Source organism: Trachemys scripta, chromosome 2, assembly GCF_013100865.1.
Source record: "Trachemys scripta elegans isolate TJP31775 chromosome 2, CAS_Tse_1.0, whole genome shotgun sequence".
NCBI classification, from domain to species: domain Eukaryota; kingdom Metazoa; phylum Chordata; order Testudines; family Emydidae; genus Trachemys; species Trachemys scripta.
Window position 1 is genome coordinate 225,499,238 of NC_048299.1, and position 22,594 is coordinate 225,521,831.

At 43.5% G+C, this 22,594-nt stretch overlaps 1 protein-coding gene and 1 long non-coding RNA gene across 3 annotated transcripts in view; one reads left to right on the top strand and one right to left on the bottom strand.

The window, feature by feature from the left end:
- SLCO5A1 (solute carrier organic anion transporter family member 5A1) overlaps nt 1-895 on the bottom strand; it is a 127,957-nt gene extending 127,062 nt beyond the window's left edge. For both annotated transcript variants that reach the window (XM_034763065.1, XM_034763067.1), the window contains exon 1: nt 798-895. The gene's annotated coding sequence lies outside the window, so the exon portion shown is untranslated. The remainder of the gene's footprint in view (nt 1-797) is intronic.
- LOC117873561 lies at nt 878-21,424 on the top strand. Its single transcript, XR_004644757.1, has 2 exons — nt 878-1,326; nt 20,897-21,424. It is a non-coding gene; the product is annotated as an uncharacterized LOC117873561 (long non-coding RNA).
- The last annotated feature ends 1,170 nt before the right edge of the window (nt 21,425-22,594 follow it).

The following is a 22,594-nucleotide window of genomic DNA, read 5'->3' on the forward strand; positions in this document are numbered from 1 at the left end:
ACTGAAAAGCAAACAGGGTCCTTACAATACACACAGATGCAGTTGGTACTTACACAGGCACAAAGAGCTAATGCAGCTGTGACTGCATGCACAGATTACATGCATATGCATAGACTTACGATACATATACAGAATACATGCAAACACTCATATGTAGCGCACACACATGGTAATAAGTGTACTGCTAGTGAAATATGTCTCTGTGTGTCACCATCTGGGAGAGTAACTGCTGTCCTTTATATGTCAGCTCCCCTTTTGTCTTTCTGTCCAGCTCCGCTTTGTGCAACCAGTGAAGACAGACACAAATGCCCCCCCCACACACACACACACACACTTTCTCCCTTTCAGTGTGAGGAGGTGGAGGGTATCAGTTCAACTCAGCAGCTGCCACTGCCATACAACTCGTGCAATAATTTCCATGTACTTAGCGTGTGCAATGATCCACATACAATAACGAGCATATCTCCAGCCTGTTCCCACAGTGAGCACGTTCAATGACTCCCACACTATCTCCATGTAGCTAGCATGTGCAGCAACTCCCGTGCAATAATCTGCATGTGCATAACACGCTCGCGTGTCTCTGCGGTGAGTGGCTCCCAGTTACAACCTGCATGTGTTGTATGTTCAGCGACTCCCACATACTATTTTGCGTGCCTGTCCAATGTCTCCTACTCAACCACGTTCAGACATACCAGGAGGGGGAAGCGCGGCACGAGGGAAGCTAGAGGAAGGAGAGTCGATGAATCCCATTAGGGCTCCCAGTACCACTAATAAAGAAGAAAGAGGCTGTTACTCACCCCTCAGGGCGGGGCGCTGCGTCAGGGGAAGGGGCAGGGAGGGCAGCAGCTGGGCCCGGGTCGGCGCAGTCCTGGAGCCGGGCGCTACACACTGAGCGGAGCAGCGCACGCAGGCGCACCGGGACAGCCTCCTGGGCGGAGCGGGTCTAGCGGCAGCGGCGGCGGCTGCCCCTGGGAGGGGCTCCGGGGAGCGGGGGCTGCTTGGGCTAGTGCCCAGGAGCGTGGTTTGCCCTGAAGAGAGATGCCCCCCGGTAATGCGCACCGATCACTAAAGGAGCCAGTGAGCGAGTTAGGCCATTTAGCAGGAGCCCTGTGGGTCCCAGGGTATTAGCGAAGCAACATCTTGTACTGGGCCAACGTGGTGGCTGGAAGCATCTCTCTCTCACCAACAGAAATTGGGCCCATAAAAGCTATGACCTCACCCACCTTGTCTCCGAAGTATTCCTAGGAATATAGAAATTGCCATATCATCATGGGCAGGGCATGCACCCAGCTGGGGGAGACTAGCCCCCAGCCCCGGCTCTTCCAGGTAAGCCCCCTACCACCCCCCACCATGGACACCGGCCACTGCCCCAGGCTAGCACCCCCAGCCCTGGTGTGGCCCTAGCCACAGAGGGCCGGGTGGCACCGCCCCAGCCCAGGCGTGCCAGGAGGGCGGATGGCACGGTCCCACCTCCAGAGAGTTGGGTGGGTAGGCAGCATGCACAGCCCCAGCCACTGCACAGGGGAATGGAGAAGGGTGGGCCAGAGCAGGAAGCAGGAGGGGGCTGGGGGCAGAGCATTGGCGGGGCCACACCTGGCTGTTTGGAAAGGCACAGCCCCCCCCCCCCATGATACCCGCCGCCCATGCATACCATGTCAGACTAAACGATGATTCACCTAGTCCAGTGTCCTGTATCTGATGGTGGCCCCCAGAAACCCGGCTAAAAGCAACTATGGAATAACCTAATCACAGGGAAAGTTTCTTCTTAAGCCCCTTTAGTTAGAGGTTGTTGTGTGCCCTGAAGCATGAGGGTTTAGATCCCTTCCAAAACTTTGAGGTTTTTTGTTTGTTCAGTTTGGTTAAATCCCTACTATGGTAGAACCAGTGGCGTAGCCAGGTTCTAAGTGAAGGGGGAGCAAACATAAAAAAGGTGCCCCCCTTGGCTCCTCCTCCGGCCGCTCCGCACCCCCCCCTTGGCTGGCACTCGCCCCCCCCCCTGCCCCCCCGGCCCCTCTGGGCCCATGCGGCCCCCCCCCCCCTCGGAGGGGGGCGGGTGCAGGGAAGGAGTGGTGGGAGGGCGCTGCTCGCTTCTCCCAGGACCTGGGGGGAGCGGAGCAGTGGGGTGGATAGCAGCTGGCAAGATCCCCTCTCCCCGGCAGCTTCCTGCTTCCCTCAGCCCGGGCAGCCCAGCATTTTTTTTTCAAAAGCGGCACCTGCCGGGCCAGCGCTGGGCTCCTGCAAGCAAGGGGGGGGGGGGCAGGCAGCACGGCCGGACTCTGGGGGAACCATGGGGGGGGGTTGGCGGGCGCGGCCGGAGGAGTGAAGGGGCTGGCTCCTCGGCCATCGTGCCCCACACTCAGCATGGCCCCAACGTCGCCGCGGCCGCCTCCTGCAGCAGCTCAGGGCTCAGCGGCCAAGCACTCCGCACCTGGCAGGCAGATCCCTTCTCCCCGGCAGCTTCCTGGCATGTTGTCCCCGCCTCTTGCTAATGCTGGGCTGCCCGGGCCGAGGGAAGCAGGAAGATGCCGGGGAGAGGGGATCTACTCGCCAGCTGCGAAGCGCTCTGCCGCCGAGCCCTGAGCCGCCGCAGGTGGCGACCGCGGCGATGTTGGGGCCACGCTGAGCTTGGGGCACGATAGCCAAGGAGCCGGCCTCTTCGCTCCTCCAGCCGCCCCCGCCACTCCCGCCCAATGGCTCCTCTGGAGTCCGGCCGTGCTGCCCGCCCACCCTTGCCTGCAGGAGCCCAGCGCTGGCCCGGCAGGCGCCGCTTTTGAAAAATGTGCTGAGGGGAAGCGGCTGCTTCCCCTGAACCCCGCTAGCTACGTTCCTGATAGAACCTCAGAGGTACGAACACCAGATATACAAACTGACCAGTCAACCACACATCTCATTTGGACCTGGAAGTACACAATTAGACAGCAGCAGAGACAAAAAAAATAATAATACAGTACTGTGTTAACCATAAACTACTTAAAAAATAAAAAGGGAAAGCAGCATTGTTCTCCTGCCTAGGAAAGTTTCAAAGCTGTATTAAGTCAATGTTCAGTTGGCAACTTTTGAAAGAACAACCATAACGTTTTGTTCAGAGTTACGAACAATCTCCATTCCTGAAGTGTTTGTAACTCTGAGTTTCTACTGTACTATTATCAGAGGGGTAGCCGTGTTAGTCTAGATCCGTAAAAAGCAACGGAGAGTCCTGTGGCACCTTTAAGACTAACAGATGTATTGGAGCATAAGCTTTCGTGGGTGAATATGCATGCGTCTGACGAAGTGGGTATTCACCCACGAAAGCTTATGCTCCAATACATCTGTTAGTCTTAAAGGTGCCACAGGACTCTCTGTTGCTTTTTACTGTACTATTATAATTCTGGATAGTCCTGCAAACTATTAAAGGTATGATTTGACAAAGCATGCATCAATCTACTCTGTTTTGACCCATTCCCTATCCTAAAAAGATCATGAAGAGCATATGGTATGAATATCATAATATTGCATGTCTGCTTTGATTAACTAAACAATTGGTTCAATGCTCCTTACAACATTGAAAGAATGGCAGGCAAAGTAGGTGGACTTGAGGAATACGATTCAATTGTATTTTGTAAACTTCTTGTATTTCCTCTAACACAAATCTTAGTCTTTAGGCTCTGGTCACTAAATTACTTATCTATTTTACTTAAACTTTTTCTCAATGAGTTGAAATACAACTTTTATTGTCAACCTGTCTCTGATATCTAGCCATCAGCTCATGCTAAAACAGAGCTCTTCATCTTCTCCCCACCCCAAGCTCTCTCGCCCTCCTTTCTTGATCATTGTGGACTATACCACCATCCTGCCTGCCATTCATGCCCATAACCTGGGTATTATCTTCAACTTGGAGCTCTCCTTATGGCCTCACATCTTGCAAATTCTTTCTGCATAACATCTCTAAGTTACAGCCTCTCTTATTCATCCATATAACTAAAACTCTCACCCAGGCTCTTATCATCTTGTATCTTTATGCTGTGGAAGCAGAGAAAGAACTGTCATGCATTGCATCCCCTTCCTGTCAGTTCTTTCTCTGCTTCCACAATGCAAACAAACAAATAAATAAAATCATTTTCTCTGGCCCTGATAAATGCAATCTTCCCCCCCCCACACACACACACACACACATCCATTCAGAATGCTCCTGCAAAGATCATTCTATTGTATCAAACATAAGTGTGGCATTACACCCCATATTCTTCATAGTAATATTATTATGACATGATTATGGCATAATTATGATGTATTTTGTGTAAGCAAAGGCATGTGACATTGAAAAGGTTATGATTTACTCAATGTGATTATCCTATTTGTATGCATGTATCATTTTTGTATCTGAAGTTATGAATATTGTCTATGCATCTATTACAAATGTGTTTCCGCCTGGGGAATGCCCACTAGACAGAATGCAATCATTCTAGATGGCTAGCCATTTGGAAGAAAATAGGTCTTAGAAGATGCTAATCACCCACTGAGGAGCCTTCCTGGGGACACTGCAAACAGCCTCTGAGTCATGGCTGCCGTGGCCCTACACGGCTATGTGACCAAGTCATCTGGTCCTGGACTCCATGATAACATTAGTATTTTTCCACTGCCCAGGTGTGGGAATCAAACTGGGAGACAAAGGATTCCCACCATAAGCAAAAACTATTTAAGGCAGGGGAATGACATCATCATGGTTCATTCTTCACTGATTCCCCGCCCAAGAAAGAAGGGTGCTGGAAACACCTGAGAAACAAAAAGTCTGAGCAGGGGGAGAAGGGCTGAACCCAGACTAGAGGGATTTCTAGCCTGTGAAAGGAATAACTGGAGTTATAAGCTGTAAGCAAGTGCAACTTGCCTTCAAGAATCTCTGCAATCTGCCTAAAACATCATTTAGGGTGAGAATTTGCTGCACATATCCAATTTTTTAGTACATTAAGCTTAGATTGTGTTTTTGTTTTATTTGCTTGGTGATCTGCTTTGAGCTGTTTGCTATCCTTTATAATCACTTAAAATCTATCTTTTGTAGTTAACTTGTTTTTGTTTTGTCTAAACAATGTGGGAATCATAACTTGGGACAGAAAGCTGTGTATATCCCTCTCCACATTGAGGGAGGGAGCAAATTTAATGAGCTTACGCTGTACTGTTCTCTGTGCAGCACAAGATGGTACAATTTTGGGTTTACCCTTTGGGGAGGGTGCACTTGAGACCTGGGCTATTCCTTAGCTGAGCCTTCCCATGCAGAGCTGATTTCAGTGTCTGTGTGTTTCTGAAGCTGGATGTGTCCCTACCTGTGAAAGTGTGAGACCGGGAGCATGGCTGCAGCTTGTCACAGCATTACAGGATGAAAGGGAGCCCAGGCTGGTGGGTCAGGTGGGCTCAATGGTACCCCAGTTCCAGGCATCACCCCAAAGGGGGGGAACCCATTAGAATCAGTTGTTAGTCTTCACTTTCAAGGCCCTTCACAGGCCTATCCCCACCCTACCTATCATCTCTCATTCTCTACTGAAATGCCAATTTTCACCTCCAATTGGCCATTGATGCTAGTCCCCATCACCTGCTTGTTAAATTTTCAAACAAGTACATGTGTGCTTTCCCCTGTGCTATCCCTCACGCTTGAGAAGAGCTCCCGGTAAACATCTGTACAGCTACCTCATTATCCTCTTTCAAGTCCCTCCTTAAAACTGAACTTTTCTGTGATGCCTACAAAAAATTTGATAATGGTTAGACAGATGGTACACTGAGGCCACAGCCTAGCATGCTGCCCAGCGTTGTCTCATTGCTTCTTTGTTCCACCCCATCTGTCTGTATCCATTTGTTGCTTCTTGTCTTATACATCGATTTAGAGTGACCAGATAGCAAGTGTGAAAAATCAGGACACTTTTTTTGGGGGGGTGGGAGATATTTGCATATATAAGGCAAATATTGGGACGGTCCCAATGATATTGAGACATCTGGTCACCCTACATAGATTGTAAGCTCTTTGGGTCAGGGACTATCTTTTTGTTCTGCATCTGTGTTTGTACAGTACCTAATCCAAAGGGGGCCGGGCCCTGACTAGGGCTCCTAAACATTACAGTAATACAAATAAATAATAATAATTAATAATTTTCATGAGAGGCCATGGGAACAAGTCATTATAATAGCTTGCAAAAGTACAAGGTAGGCTACTCAGTCTCAACTAGCAGACAGCATTGAACAGGTACAATTTCACTTCTTTTTATGGTGGTAAGGCTTCCTAAGAGAAAAGCTCAAAAATGTCTTAAAACAAGATACAAATATTTGTTTTAGGAGCCAGGTATCTTATCTCATCTGATCGGAGCAGTTGCTGCAAAAGCCTGCTTCCCTTGTTCAGTTTTAGCTCTTAAAAATTATTTTCATTGAGTGAAGGAAATGTTTGCAGTCTGCTCTGGATAAAGGTCAATCTGAATATGTTGGTGCCAAGTTATGAACACATTTGTGGCAAACCAGTGTCACTGCCTTCACTTGAAGAGACCTTACCAATTAAGATGATTATAGAGGTCACAATGATGGAACCTAAGCTCACAAGGGAGCACAAATTTGCACAATTTATTATACAAAAACATGTCCAGCCTCTGCAGTAGCACCCCAGAAAACATTCAATATTCCCGTAGCTCCAGGTGAGTAACTGAATTACTGAACTGCCTGCTTCCTTGCAAACTTATTCAGACACAAACTTGGGTCTACCATTAAGAGAATAAAAATCCGTCTTTCCTAAAGCTAACAGAACAATCTACTCAGATTCCAAGATAGCTACCTAGCCCAGGACATAGCCAGCTGCTCTTTTGGGGCTTGATGTGGTGAGATACTAAACTCTCCCAATTCAAATCCAGTGAAGGCAATAGCATTTACAGATGGTTAGCAACATCTCACAGGACCAGGTTGTACATCATTAATATCAGTTTCTGTAATATTGCAGGTGAGCTAAAAGCTACAATTTTAGTCTTAATTTAATTTAATTTCTACTTCCTGGAGAAACATCACCATGTTAAGGTCAGACTACAGTGATTACAGGTTAGGGGCCTGTTGCACTCTTGCTGGCATAGGGAAATGTGAATAACACTTTCCTGTGCCAGCCTGATCTACTTCAACACAGTGGGGGGAGGGGGGCTCACCCAAAGGATGGCATGGGTTGGCCACTTGCCTCCATTGGGGTTTCTGCTTTAATTTCCAACAGGACTCGTCCAGTGTACGTTACAGAAGAAGTGCAAAGAATCAGCACACACCCTGGCTGCCCTATTTATGCCCTCTCCCTGGCAGCACCTCTCTACCTTGACAACTGCTGACTAATATCAGTAGAGCAATAAGCAAGAAAGGGTGTGCATTAATAAGCTGTTGGTACAAGCCCCAAGTGTATTGTGCAGCATAATGCTGAAGGACAAGTGACTTCACTCATTAGGGACGTACACCAGGACAGCTTCCTAATGAACTCCCTGGTGTGGCTTATTGCTGCTAGAGAATGGCTCATTAGTTTCGTTTGGGGAGCCAGACACACTATAGAACTCACTTATACAAAGGACCAGAGAAGCCCAAACCTAACTATGTTCAGAGCACAATGCAAAAGCCCCCTTTTGGTGCCAATCTTTTCACAATTACAAAGCAGAAGAAGCTAGTACTCCTCATGAATAGAGTAAAAAAACTGATGGACAGAAGGGAGGGAAGAAAATTGCAGCTGCCTTCCAGGAAAATGGCTTTTTGTTTGTTTTTTTTAAAACCAGTACTCACTGTTGTATGTTACAATCCACCCTCAAATGCAAGAAATTTCCAGTTGGACCGATGGGATTTTAAGGCTCTAAAACAGTAGATGGCAGTTTTCATTCCAGAAAGGGAAGTTCTTGTGATTATTATGCATTTCATGGCTACTTACTGTATCAGGAGGTGCTTGACAGATTAGATTCATAGATTCTAGGACTGGAAGGGACCTCGAGAGGTCATCGAGTCCAGTCCCCTGCCCGCATGGCAGGACCAAATACTGTCTAGACCATCCCTGATAGACATTTATCTAATCTACTCTTAAATATCTCCAGAGATGGAGTCTTCTTGTTTCCCTTTATTCCTGTAGCTAGTTTGAGCTCATTTTGTGCCTTTGCCTTTCTAATCTTGCCCCTGCATTCCTGTGTTGTTTGCCTATATTCATCCTTTGTAATCTGTCCTAGTTTCCATTTTTTATATGACTCCTTTTTATTTTTTAGATCATGCAAGATCTCGTGGTTAAGCCAAGGTGGTCTTTTGCCACATTTTCTATCTTTCCTAACCAGGAGAATAGCTTGCTTTTGGACCCTTAATAGTGTCCCTTTGGAAAACTGCCAACTCTCCTCAGTTGTTTTTCCCCTCAGTCTTGATTCCCATGGGACCTTACCTATCAGCTCTCTGAGCTTACCAAAATCTGCCTTCCTGAAATCCATTGTCTCTATTTTGCTGTTCTCCCTTCTACCCTTCCTTAGAATTGCAATTATGATTTCATGATCACTTTCACCCATTAGATTACATGCTGGCCTTCATTTTCCTTGCAGGAGCTCTTAGGAAATGCAAATTGCAAAGAAGGGGAAGGAATTTTGCACTATGTTTGCAGTAAAGCCTTTCTCTGGGGATTCTACTAGAGAGGGCAACTTTAACTTGCCGCCAGAGGCAGGGCCGACTCCAGGGTTTTAGCCACCTCAAGCAGCCAAAAAAAAAAAAAAAAGCCGCGATCGTGATCTGCGGCGGCAATTCGGCGGGAGGTCCTTCACTTCTAGGCAGAGTGAGGGACCATCCGCCAAATTGCCGCCGAATACCTGGACGTGCCGCCCCTCTCTGGAGCAGCCGCCCCAAGCACCTGCTTGACAAGTTGGTGCCTGGAGCTGGCCCTGGCCAGAGGTCTGCCATATCAGCAGAGGCTGTCTCAAGGGAGCAATGAATCAGCACATTCCCTAGCCAGCCTAGTCATGGCCTTTACTCAGTAAGCACTGCCTTCTTCTGAGGGTTGTGCTTGCCAGTTGCAGGCCCTCCCCCACTACCATCACCTCTCAGAACAGGGGATGTTAGTATCGTGCATAGGCGGCAGATAGAAGAGGCCAGGGGGTACTTGTAACCCTGGGACTTGGGTCCTCTGCCCTTGGGCTGGTGCTGATGCCCTGCCGTTGGAGGATGGTGGCCACTTGCTGGACCAGACGTCGTAGCTGTTCATGTTGTTGAGTAGCCAACTCCCAGATAAGCTGTTATTGCTGTTGTAGTTGCGCAGCCTGCTGTTGCTGATGGGTGGCCATCTGCTGAAACAACTGCTGTTGTTTTAACTGCTGCTGCGCGGCCTGTTGTTGCTGACTGTCAGCCAGCCACTTTAGCGGCTTGTCTATCTCCATAGCTCCCCCACTCTTGTTCCCTCCCTGCTTTTGAGGGTCTCTCTCTCTCTCTCTCCCCTTCTCCTTTTTCCTTTTCTTGGTCTTCACACACACTTTTTAGCTATCTGCTGGTGCATGTGGTCATTCTGGGTACTCTGGCTAAAGTCCACAGTTCTGCTAGCCTCGCGCCCGAGATTCACCAAAATTTAGCTGTGTTCCCAGGACGATAAAGCAGTACACTTTACAAAAGGCTTGTTCTGTTTTGGTGTACATTGCGAACACAGACGGCTCTCAGATGGTGGGTTTGCAGCTCAGTGGTCAGAAGACAATGGAACGGTTAACACTGACTCACCGAACTGCTGCTGTATGCCAAGCGGGTTGGCTTCCATTTTCAATTGAGTCGGTTGGAGACTGTTGAGATAGAGAGGATAAAGGAAGTTGACCCATGGGATTATTGGACACTTTTGGTGGACTCCCAGGACCCAATTCAGGCATGGCTGTGGCTACACTGCAAAGCAATAGGCCTCAAACCCTCCTGGCTTGACATGGGCTCAGAACCTCCAGCCCTGCAGGGTCCAAGCCCAAGTCTGAGAGATTTGTTAGTAGATGGAATGGGGGGAAAGGGGGTTTTGGGCTCAAGCCTTAGTCTGAGCCCAGGCTTACATTGCAGTGTAGACATACCCATAGATTCCAAGGCCAGAAGGAACCATTGTGATAATCTACTCTAACCTCCTGTATAACACAGGCCATTGAACTTCCCCAAAATAATTCCTAGTGCGGATCTTTTAGAAAAACATCCAATCTTTATATTAAAATAGCCAGTGATAGAGACTCCACCACAATCCTTGGTGAGTTGTTCCAATTTCCAGTCTGAATTTATCTGGCTTCAACTTCCAGTCGTTGGAGCATGTTATACCTTTCTCTGCTAGTTTGAAGAGCCCATTGGAAGCCTCATCTGAGATCAGTGTGGACCTGCCCATGGGTAAGGAGAGCAGTGAAGACTGTCTTTCTCTCTGGAAACTGAGAACCTTCCCTTTGTTTCAGTGTCAGCTTTCAGCAGCCCTGGAGCAAGAATTCTGTAGTCACGTTGTAAACCTGAGTCTGATGTATGAGTCATGGCCGTAGTCAAGCTTAAACATTACTTGGCTTGCCATCCAACTGGACAGCTTTAATACATATTAGTGGGTTACATAACATATTTTAAGAAAGTTAAGGCTGATATATTTTTTAACAAATTGGAGGAGGCAGGGGGACGAGAGAGTTTGCCCAGACCTAAAAAACCCCAAACTCTATCAAAACAGAGCATTTGTTTGCTGGAGTCATTTTCAGGTTATTTTTTACAATATATCAGTTTCCCTAGATTCACTCATAGTACCACTAAAAACACAAAACACTATGATAGTTGAAACATTGACTAAAAACCAACTTCCAAAACATAAAGCTTCCCTACAGAAAAGGTCTGAGAGAAACTGCAACATACTCAGAGGGCCATCAAACTCAGACTTTGCTGGACCAAGCAGGGGAGAACCAAATTCCTGAGCTGTGGACATTCCGCTGCCCCAGCCATCTAATATACTACGTGGGGGTCTGCCAGCTTAAGTTTAAGTAGGATCTCAAATGCCTTAGCACACACAGAGAGGCCAGGATTCAAACATTAAAGGGCTTCATCATTCAAAACTAACACTGTTTAAATGATGAACTGAATTATTTTGTGAGTAGAAATAAAATAATTGACCACCATACTGTTCAAGACTCATTGGAAGAAGGAATGTATATTTCCTGCATATTGATAGGAGAATAGACTCCTGAGGAGAATATTAACCAATATTGGAATTTACCAACATTGGCTCAATAAATCTGAGAATGTTAAAAAGGTTTCTAAATATTTTGTGCAGAAATAGGGAGTTTTCCCATTATTACTAGACTGAAAAGGGAAAAATGCTTAAACAAAGAAAACTGATATATCAAGATAAATCAATAAGAGTTCCACTCCCTGCATCTGAAAGGATAAAGCAGATCAAAACCCCTGGAGCTACTAAACATCTCTAGCACTTAAACCAAATTCTCTGCCTAAGATATGATAAATAAAAAAGAATGCAGCAAGCAACTCATAATTCTGTCAGAGTGCTCCGTTATGTAGTTTGAAGCCATAGAGTGTAAAGAAAAGCAGATGACATTGCCAAGAAAATACTCATATCTGGTAAACATGCACCAATTTAACAGGAGATACAAGAGAAGGTTTTTGTTGATTTTTCGGAAAATATTTTGCTCTACATAACCTATTTTACAACCCTGGGCTCACTCCATCAAATAAAACGTACAGATATCTTAGAAAGAATGCACATAACAATAAAAATGTTGAGATCATTTTGTAGGGAGGAGGAAAGAAATGCTTTAAGGGGAATAAGATGCCAAGACATTATTCACCTTTTATCCCTGAAAGCATTTTTTTAGATGGAGGCATTCTGAAGGCTTATTTCAATAAGAAATAGCCCTTGCAGCTGCTGACCCAAATAAACCTTTTTGGCTCTGCAGTCGTGAAGGATTACTTGTGATTTCCAGTGGGAATTTTAAAATTTCCCAGCTTTCCAATAGTCCTGAAAGACCACATTAAGTATTGCCCACCTCCCACTTCTCCAGAATGGAATCTTTGGGCCATATTCTGATCTCAGTTGTAAGTGCAAAGTAGCTCCCTTGGAATCAGGAGAATTCCATTGGCTTTACATCAGGGTAACAGAGATCAGAATCTGGATCCTTTACTCTACCTTATCCGGTTGCCATGTATGATGCTCCAGGAGATGGAGGTAAAAAATGAAATCCTGTCTGAAGATGTTGCTAAGGAGGGGATAGCCTGGGGCACAGTAGATTGCATTTTCCATTACTGACACCAATTTTCTATGTGTAGTCTTTTGGAGCTACAGAAAAATAAATAAAACATTGGGAGAAATAACCAGTGCAATGGAATAAGTTGCAAAGGTTTATAGAGTCATCATTAGGTAAATATAGCCAGCTCAGTAAAGGGACAAAACATGTGAACTCTATCCAAGCGGTATGGATAGGAAAGTAGGTATGATGGAAAAATCTGTAAAACACCTTGTCTGTTTAGTCTACACACCTCTTCCACCAAAGGCAGGGATAAGATAGGATGGTGATCAACATGCTATGCTAGTGCTGTAAGAGAGACAAGGGCCAGATTCACATGTGGAGGGGATCAACCTCTTCCTGCAGTGAAAGGTGGAGGAGGTCAGCTGCCTTTTCAGTATCATTACCCTGTGCTAGGACCTTGTGGGCAGGAAAAGGCAGGGACTGGGCGGAATGGGAGCAGGATGTAGGCTGCATTGAATTGGGTAAGGGAAAGGTAACAACCCAGGCAGCACTATCTATCACTATGATATCTGACCCTGAGAAACATTTACTCTTCTTTCATTTTTAATTAACAGGTTAAACATTCATATGAAGATGGAACTGTTCATTAGGAACACAGCCCTGAGTATGTGGTAAAGGCACAGTTACTAAATACATGCTATTTTCTTTCCTTTTTGTGAATAATAATGTGCAAGGTAACTTACCAGAAGTACATTTATGATGATGAAAGGCTAGATTCTGTGACCCTCACTCATACACATGCAGGACCATTGATTTCAGTGGCACTAGTCAGGGAGGAAGATGCTACTCAAGATGAATCATAGACTATAGTTTGGTTCAGATGAAGACATTTCTTAATTTGTATTATAATATGGAGATCTGTACTGCTCCCATTAGGACTTGGGTCCTACAGTGAGCTCATTCGGGTGCTATGCTGAGTCCATATAGTCAAGGGGACTCTGCACCGAGTTGATTGCAGGACTGGGGGCTTGAGTAGTTTCTGTGCTTTTCTCTTCCCCTTAGCATGCGGCAAGTAGGCATTGAATCACAAGACAAACAAACTCGAATTTGCTTGCTTTCTTACTCTGCTTAATAGTTGCCCTTTATGATCCTCCTGGTAATGTAGGCAAAGCTTGTATCGACATAAGGAAAAAAAGAACACTTTGACCTTAAACCTGAACTATTTTGCTGGATAAATTGAATTAACTGAATTTCCATATGGTTTTGTAAAATCAATTAATTTTTTTTTAATTACCCTGCCTAGAATGAGGCCTGTAAGAGGAAAATATTTAAGCAAAATTTTCCAAGCCTGTCACTGCTGCCCCTGCAGCCACTAATCTGCCCATGCTGCTATGACACCGCTGGATTTGTACTTCCAGAAATGTGCCTCTTGTCAATCACTGAAAGGAAGAACTGCTCCCAGGTGAGGACAAGACAGAGAAACTAATACCTTCCAGGGCAGCAGGAGCTGGCTTCCTTAATATTAAAAACATGATTTAAACATATGAGTATGACTTAAAGAGAAAAGGAAAGAACAGAAAGAAAAAATGTTATGTACACACAAACAAACTAGAATCAGATTTGTCTGTGTGAAGACAAATGAGGGAAGGAAGATGAACAGAAGGTTTCATGAAGTCCATGTAGGACCTTGCTATTCAGATCTGAGAAATGCTAAGGTCAGGGTGGGGACTGTCTCTTTATTATGTTGCCTTGTCTACACTACGGGGATAAATTGACTTAAGTTACGCAACTCCAGGTACGTGAATAAATGTATTACTGACTGCGGTGTCTACACTGTGCTGCGTTGATGGGAGAGCGATTTGTGGTCTATTTAGCAGGTCTTCACTAGACCCGCTAATTTGACCCCCGGTGCATCGATTGCTGCAGTGTCGATCCCCGGTAAGTGTAGCCATGCCCTGTGTGTGTAGTGTACCTATCATAGTGGGACTCCAGTCTTGGTTGGGTGCCTTTAGTACTATAACACAAACAAATAACTAATACAATAATGGGCATTGCAGAAAACCTGAGAGGTAGATGTAAAATGGCTTAATTCCCACTTTGTACTGCTATACTGTAACTACTGAGGTTTGGGGTGGGGAGGTTCTTCCTTTTATTATGGACTTTTGATATGGAATTCTTCACTTCAGGAGCTGTTGGTCACAAATTTCAGTGCATGAAATAAGACAAACAGTGGGCATAGCTATAAAATTTAAAATGAAAACTAAACCACACACTACAGTATATCTAAGCCCTGAACTAAATGTTCTTTAACAAATGACTCCACAATCTAAAGAGATTAAGAGGAGTATTAGCACTACTGTAGGCTTTGTCTGCACTAAAATCTTTTACCCACCTCCAATTGCTTTCTGCAGAATTTAAGCATTCTTTTCAAATAAAGTGCCTAACTCTTCCTGCAAAAACAAAACAAAAACCTCTCAAAAGTCACTTGGTGCAGTGTTGTCTTCCTAAATCTTCACAGACAATCTTCACACAGACAAATCTGTCAAAAGTCCTTTTTGGGAGAGACAACAATTAAGTTCTAGCACTGGGAGAATGCTTATATTAGAGGCAATTAAGTATGATCTGCTAAAAATATGGCTTTATAACGAAAAGCTAAGATACGTTTACTTACTTAAAACAAGCAGACCATTATTAGATGCTAAGAGTGCTTTTTACATACAGCTTGTAGCAACTGACGAAAACTTTGTTTTTATGTCCTCGTATCTTAGAAAGGCATCAAGCTGCATTTTGAAATCTTTAGTATGTTCAAAGAATTTGCAATAATATTTAAGGGTGAAATTCACCTCTGTGCAGAGGGACAGCAAAACGCTTGTGTGTCACTTAAGCACTCATAACTTAGGTATTGTGTAGACTTATGCTGGGCCTCTGAACAAAGATGAATATTGCCCCACAAGAGCAGTGGGCCTATGCAAGGTCCTAGTCAACAGTGACGTCCTAAAGGTGCCAGTCATCCCACAGCAAAGAGGTACCTCTGTTTACCTTAGGTTTATACATATTTCCTACTCTGCACCCATATAAAGTGAGGATGGGACCAGTCCTGAGTTTTCCAAAGTGCTTTCTCTGAGTGCTCAGCAGAGAAACCAAGTGCATCATGTAGCTTTGAGACCAAGGTCTTGGTTACACACACACACACACACACACACACACACAGTTGACAATACAAATTATAATGAGCTGCATCAGCTGCAAATATCAAGGTCATTCATGACTAAGAGTTCCAAAACTTGACTTTTCTATTTTGAGCAAAATGGAGCATGCGGTTTCCATGGTTTCACCCAAAATATGTGCCGGGCTTTTATTGTTCCAGAGCCTTGAAATCCAATCATTTCAATAGAAAAAAAAAAAAGACATCAGACTACTATGGGTCATTAATTTGAATTTAAACACTCAAGCAGACTACATCTTCTCTGAATGGATTTATGAATCTCTACATTGTGATCATGCACAAAGACAGCTGTTATGATTATCCAATGTAAACTTATTTCTGGATATATTGTTCACTTGCACCTTTAATTTGTTGTACAGGATAGACTGTTCATGCACCACAAAATATCAAGCTTTTTAAGGTAAAAACTTTATTGAGAAGACATGGCAGCATTCAGTGATAGTGACCAGGGGCGGCTCCAGGCACCGGCGCAGCAAGGGCATGCCTGGGGCGGCAAGCCGCGGGGGGGCGGCCTGCCAGTCGCTGTGAGGGCGGCAGTCAGGCAGCCTTCGGCGGCGTGCCTGCGGGAGGTCCGCCAGTTCCGCGGTTTCGGCAGCAATCCTAAAAGAATGGAAAAGTCATATCAAAGCCCTCTGCGTTACTGAGAGGGGGCTCCCAATTTCAATAATAATCTCCTTGGCAGTACTAACAATACAGTACTACACAAAGAAGATATGGCTATGTGTCTTCCTCTATGTTTGTACAGTGCCAAGTACCCTGGGGCCCAGTTCCTGATTGAGGCATTTGGATATTACTGCAATAGAATGATAAATACATAAAAGAATAATATTGAATGGTCTGGAGGAAAATATTTTTGAAACAATGGTTGGTTAGTCTGAGGAATAGACTCTTGGCACGTATAGAATGCCTGCCCTAAACTAGTCTATAAGGCCAAGACCCGGGCCTTCAAAGCCCTCCTCAAGGCCCACTTCTATTTCCTGTGAAACACTGTCAACTAATGATCGTTAGGAGCAAGGTCAGTGTAGATAATTATACTTATTTAAAAGTAGAAAAAATGGATTTTATGTTGCTTGTCTTCCCTAGATTGTGAGTTCTTTGAGACAGGGAACTGTAACTTTGTTACATATTTGGAAAGTTCCTAGAACATTGCGGGCAATAACAGAAGCCCAATAAATAATAATAAGTGTCCTACAAGATCCAGTATGGTTAAAATAACCATCAGTAGTCACACAGGGTAGAATTCTGACTTTGTTGAAGTCAGTAGGAGTTTTGCCATTGATTTCAATGTGGCCAGGATGCCACTAATAGTATCTATTGCTCTATACACATATTAAACAGGACAGTGACTGTAGCAAGGAACATCCAGGCATTTTTTCACCATGATGGTGGTTTCTATCTATGTGCTTAGATGGGCCCATAACACTGTATTGTCTTAGGACCTCACAAACATTAACAAAACTTTACTCAGACAGCAAACTGAGGCAGTGAGAGATTACCATCTTGTCCAAGATCACACAGAAAGGTGGTGGCGATGGGGACTGAACTCAGGGCTCATAGTCTAATGCTTTATTACAAACCAACCATGTTTCAGTGATGGGATAGGACTGGCCCCTAATCCAGCAACTGCAAATGCTGCCTCCCACAGCATGTGCAACTCAACAAGGATTGCAGCAAGATGGTTGCTCTTGCAAGAAAGAATGGCAAATAGTTCTGCCCAGTACATTCAGCAGATCCCATGTATGGGCTGCCCTGTAAGGAAGTCTCTGGAACTGAGTGTGTTTTACTGTGCCTCTCAATGTGCCATTGCCCTCACTTTTCAAGCTTCTGCCTTAAGATCAGGATTTGGTACTTTATGTTAAGAGAATTCATGAGTGCACTTCTTTCTATTTAGGCGTTCTCTTCTACCTAAACAGTGCTTAAATATCACAGAGACAATGTGCCTGTCTCTGTGATATTTAAGCACCGTTTATGTAGAAGATATAGTATTTGGGCCTGATCCAAAGCCCACTGAAGTCACTGGAAACACTCACATTGCAACGAGCTTTAGATCAGGCACTACATAGTAAGGAACTTAGTGGTCTTATTAATTGCACCCAAAATACCTGAGATCAGCATATATACTAAATTAGGAAATGAGTCAGGTAATTATTTAAATTTGTCTCTATAACTCCAGATTTTGTCAGTTCCTTCTGGGGTAGAATTTCTCCCTGTTAAGTCAAGCATGGCTGTTGGTACACTGCAGCTAGCTGATGCTGTCACCATTCAGTGTGAGGTGTGTTTGTGGTACTTTGCCATTTTCTAAGACTTATTCTTTTTTGCAACTGTAAAAGGCACAGAAAGCAATTTAAGCAAAGCTGAGGCAAGACTGAATTTATCTGAGAGCGAGGGGGGAACCCATAGTTCTAATGTGGAGAGTCTCTTTGAATATGTTAGGCAAACTATTTTAAAACCAACCTTCCCAGAATAATTTAGGGACCATGTTTTTGCTATCTGAATTCTGGCCAGTGAGAAAGAAGACAGTTGTTGCCATCTAAATATCATTGGCTGTTTGTTTTATAACCATACTGTGGATGGTTACTTAACCTAAATCGGATTATAATTTAGTTGCAATGTATGTATACCAGGCCAAATCCTAACATTCTTGCTGAAAGTCAAAGGGAGTTCAGACTGAAAAAAAACTGAGTAAAGATTTCAAGGGGAAATCTGTTATAACAAGGGGAGGTATAAGTTACATAATGCAGTTTTGCAACCAGTATGATAAAGATCCTGGCAGCCGAGATCCAAACTTCTTGAATACCATAAAAATATGACTATTCAACTCAGTGTGATTTTTATTTTATTTTTTTTACTGTCTAAGGATAATACAGTATATGGTTAATTCAGAAAATATTATCAGTCTTTATATGCTTCAGACCAACTGAGTTTGATAAACTTCATGGAAAATACAATGTATAATACATTAAGAGTAGAACTAAGCAAATAACTGGATGCTTCCACGTTCTAATGCAAAATAAATAAAGCTATGGAAGGATTATCACCAGACCGGTTGCTAGTTAAAGACAGATTTCCAGCAGTCCTTTATGGACTTACAGAAAAGAAACTGTTTCAGTGCTAGTCCAACTATACTCAAAGTAATGTGATGTGATATAGGCAGTAACCAAGGGGTATGAGAAAATCCCTGATTATGTTTGTCTTAACAAAGAAAAAAGCAAGGATTTATTATGGGGAATTACCATCCAATATTGCTTCTAAATATGGATGGCAAGCTTGCAGCAAAAATCTTCTCATTGAAATCAACATATTTCCACAATTTGTCATGGAAACTCAGCAGATTTTATGAAGGGAAGGTTAGTAGCAGAAAATGCCAGGATAACAATGAATCTAATGCATTAGGCACAATTATCTGAATGTCCCACAGTCTGACCTATTTTAGATGCACTTACATTTTGGACAATGTTCTTAGAAATCACTTCCCCTCTTCCCCCCCCCCCCCCGCAATTGCAAATAGCTCTCTCAGCTCTTTCTTGCTATGCCCATACAGTACATCATCCAGGAAACAAGGTTTTGCTGGATTTGCACACCAAAAAAATGTATACGTTTGGCTTTTTCAATATGAACTGTTGGCTATGGCAAAAATTGCTTTTTGCATCACTAATCCTATCCCACAACAAAAAGAAAATCTACACTGCCTAGAATTTATCTACATAATAGTCCAAGAGAGAATTAAAATTATATATATGTATACACACCTTACGGAAAAAGAAGAGAACATCAAGTACTGTTCTGCCACTCCCAGATCAGATCCTAATGTTTCCTGTGTCCCATGTCACCATTTCAGCAAGTGGTCTACAAGTAGAGATTTATAATTAGTTGTATTAAAGCTCCCAGCAGCTACTGTTTTACTTTTACCTTCTAATTTCTGAAGTAAGCGTGTAAATGTTTAAGGATAGATTTTGCAAGAGTTCATGTTATGAGCCTAACCCGATATAACGCTGTCCTCGGGAGCCAAAAAAATCTTACCACATTGTAGGTGAAACCGCGTTATAGCGAACTTGCTTTGATCCACCCGAGTGTGCAGCCCCACCCCCCTGGAGCGCTGCTTTACCATGTTATATCCAAATTCGTGTTATATCGGGTCGCGTTATATCGGGGTAGAGGTGTATATTGAAAATACATTTGCCTGATAAATATATGGTTGTGTCTCTAGGCCTATATCATGAGCTTTGCAGTTCATGTGCAGCTCAGACACATCTCTTTGTGAAATAAACCCAAAGAGCTGAGCTTAATTTAAACAAACAAAAAACAAAAAAACATGTTCCGCAGCTGCCAGTTTGTAGGCTGTAGCTCTTTGACTCCACAGCTGTGGAGCCAGGGCTGGATCAAGGCAGAAACTAACTAAGCTACAGTTTAGGGCCTTACAATACGAGGTGCCTCTAAAAAAGAAAATACTGACTCCATTTCCAATTTTATCAAAATCGGTTGATAAATAAAGAAGATATGGGGAAAAAAAGATTCTCTCTAAATATATACATTTTCATTCAAATATGGCAAAGATATACACATCTGGCTATACAAATATCCTTGCCCTACCCTTACCCTTCACTAATTGTTCATTATTGACAGGCAGGAGGCCAGGGCTGAGAAAAAAAACGATAATTGCACTTGTAAAAATCATATTTCTAGGAGTAAGTCTGCTATCAGTCTCCTAAGGCAGCGTTTTGTTGGCCAGCTGCTACTGGTAAAATTCTGACCATGCTGTCATAACTAACTAACATACATATATATATATATATATATATAAAAATGAACAATCTCAGTGCCAATAAAATCAGGAAAAATGTGAGGTGGAGACTGCAGTGTCATGAAGCAATCCTGCCAAATTTATATTCATATGGGACTCATCCTAGGAGTGATGTCATGTACAGTGTCCCCATTGGCTAGTAATAGCAGGAAGGCCGCCATCTTTTGTTCACAGTCCAGCACACTCAGTCGCATAGTGCCTTCGCTCCTGTTTTTCTTTGTTTTCTTAAGTATCAGTGTGTTCTTTCTTCTTTTGATCTGTACATATGTACAATTGTGTATTTTAGTGCACACGCCGCTTTCAGCTTCATTCGCTATCCATGCTTCACATGATTGAGTTTGCAGGTGATAGTCTTATGGACTTGGGTCCAGTGGAACTTGAGGAGGATACATTTGTGTCGGCTTCCCTCCGTCAGTTTTGGGAACCTTCACAGTAAATATCAGAGAGTGCTGATGAAAGGATAAACAGAGGGTTTTGAGAGAAGTGAAGGAAGATATACACATATATCAAAATATTCTGAGTACTCGATGAGCAAGTTCTTTCAGACTATGTGCATATAATTTATAGGCTATTAAAGCCTTTAATATTCATTATATTTGCCTGAATAGAAGCTAATTTTTCTCACTTTCTCAATGCTTGTCTAGAGATTACCAATCTTTTTTTTTTGGTAAATTATTTCTCTCTCTTTCGCGCATATAGCTTGTTGTCACTCTGTGTGTCCAAGATGTTTACTCAAGATTAATTGGTGGTCCTGGAAGAGACAGAGGACAGAGAAGCGAACTCTAAGAGAAATGTCTGCCTAGAAAATGCTGCAAGAAAAGCTATCTGCCCTAAGCATTGTGCATCGAAAGTGACAAACTCCATAGCTTATCATTTAAGAAAATCAATGAATTTGCTCTCCAAAAAAATCATGATAGAAAATGTTCTAAATTGTATTAATGTATTAAATGTATTAAAATTAATGTGATATGCAGACATACTGCAGCTTGTACTGCTTCCATTAAGTAAGCTTGTCTATGTAACTGTAACTGCTTTTGTGTAGCTTTAGATATAAACTTTTCATATCTACTAATTAAGAAATCATAGATGAAAATATGTTAATTTGAAACTATTTTATAATGCAAACAGGCATATTGCAAGACATGTTTTAGTTAGATTATTATTCTAGTTTTATAACTTTGCCTTTGTATATATGCAAATATAAAGTTTTCGTATTTATATATTCAATGTCCTTTCCGTGAAAATATTTATTTTTTTTTTTTTTAAATTATGGTATGGGGCCTCTTACACTTGACAGAGTTTAGGGCCTCAGAATGTCATAATCCAGCCCTGTGTGGAGCATATGCCATTCACAGAAGACTAAATTGTTTTGTCAGCCATAGAATATGCCTTTGCAAACATTCTTAAGAGCAATAAAGTGTTTATTTATTGGCCTTTTTTATGGATCTGAGGCTGCCCAGGACTTTATGATCTTCACTATACTGAATTCCAGGACTGCTCAGGACTTCACTATTATGACTAGAGATACAACTCAGCTCTTTCCTCTCCAAAGGCCTGATCCAAAGCCCACTGAAGTCAGTGCTGTCACTTGATAGCGCCTATCACCTGGGATAAAGGAGAATCACTTTTAGATTTAGCAATATTTTCTTTTTTATTATATTTTACTTTAAAGCCTTATGGGTAAAATCCTGATCTCAGCATACAAATGGAGGAATTAGGCTGTGCATTTGGGATCCTGGCAGGGGCTCCAATCATCACCTCTCTCGGCCAAACTCTAGAGCCACTGTTAAAGTCTGGGCCTGCATTACCGTTCATGGCTCCTGCAGTCCCCTCCATGTGTGGAAATGTCAGGGCGATTCTCACAGTTCCAGGCCCGCCAGCCTGACCTGTATTCCTCTCCATCTCATCTCTGTCCAAAATCTCCTTTATATGTTGGGACTTAGGAAGCCCCAGTGGAAGAGAGTTATAATAATAATATATTGAGATATCCTATCTCCTAGAACAGACCCTGAAAGGTCATTGAGTCCAGCCCCCTACCTTCACTAGCAGGACCAAATACGGATTTTGCCCCAGATCCCTCAGTGGCCCCCTCAAGGATTGAGCTCACAACTCTGGGTTTAGCAGGCCAATGCTCAAACCACTGAGCTATCCCTCCCCTCAAGTTCTGCAGTGTGTAGGGAGTCTGAACCTACATGAGTTCCCAGACCTCTGTCCCCTCCATACACAGCAGTACCAACGTGGAGTTAGGCTTTGTACATGGCAGGATGGTCCAGTGACACTAGATTGGGAATCAGAACACCTGGGTTCTGTTCCTGACCCTGACTTGGTGTGTGATCTTGGGCATGTCATGTCACCTCTCTGTGCCTCAGTTTCTCCATCTGTAAAATGAGGGTAATG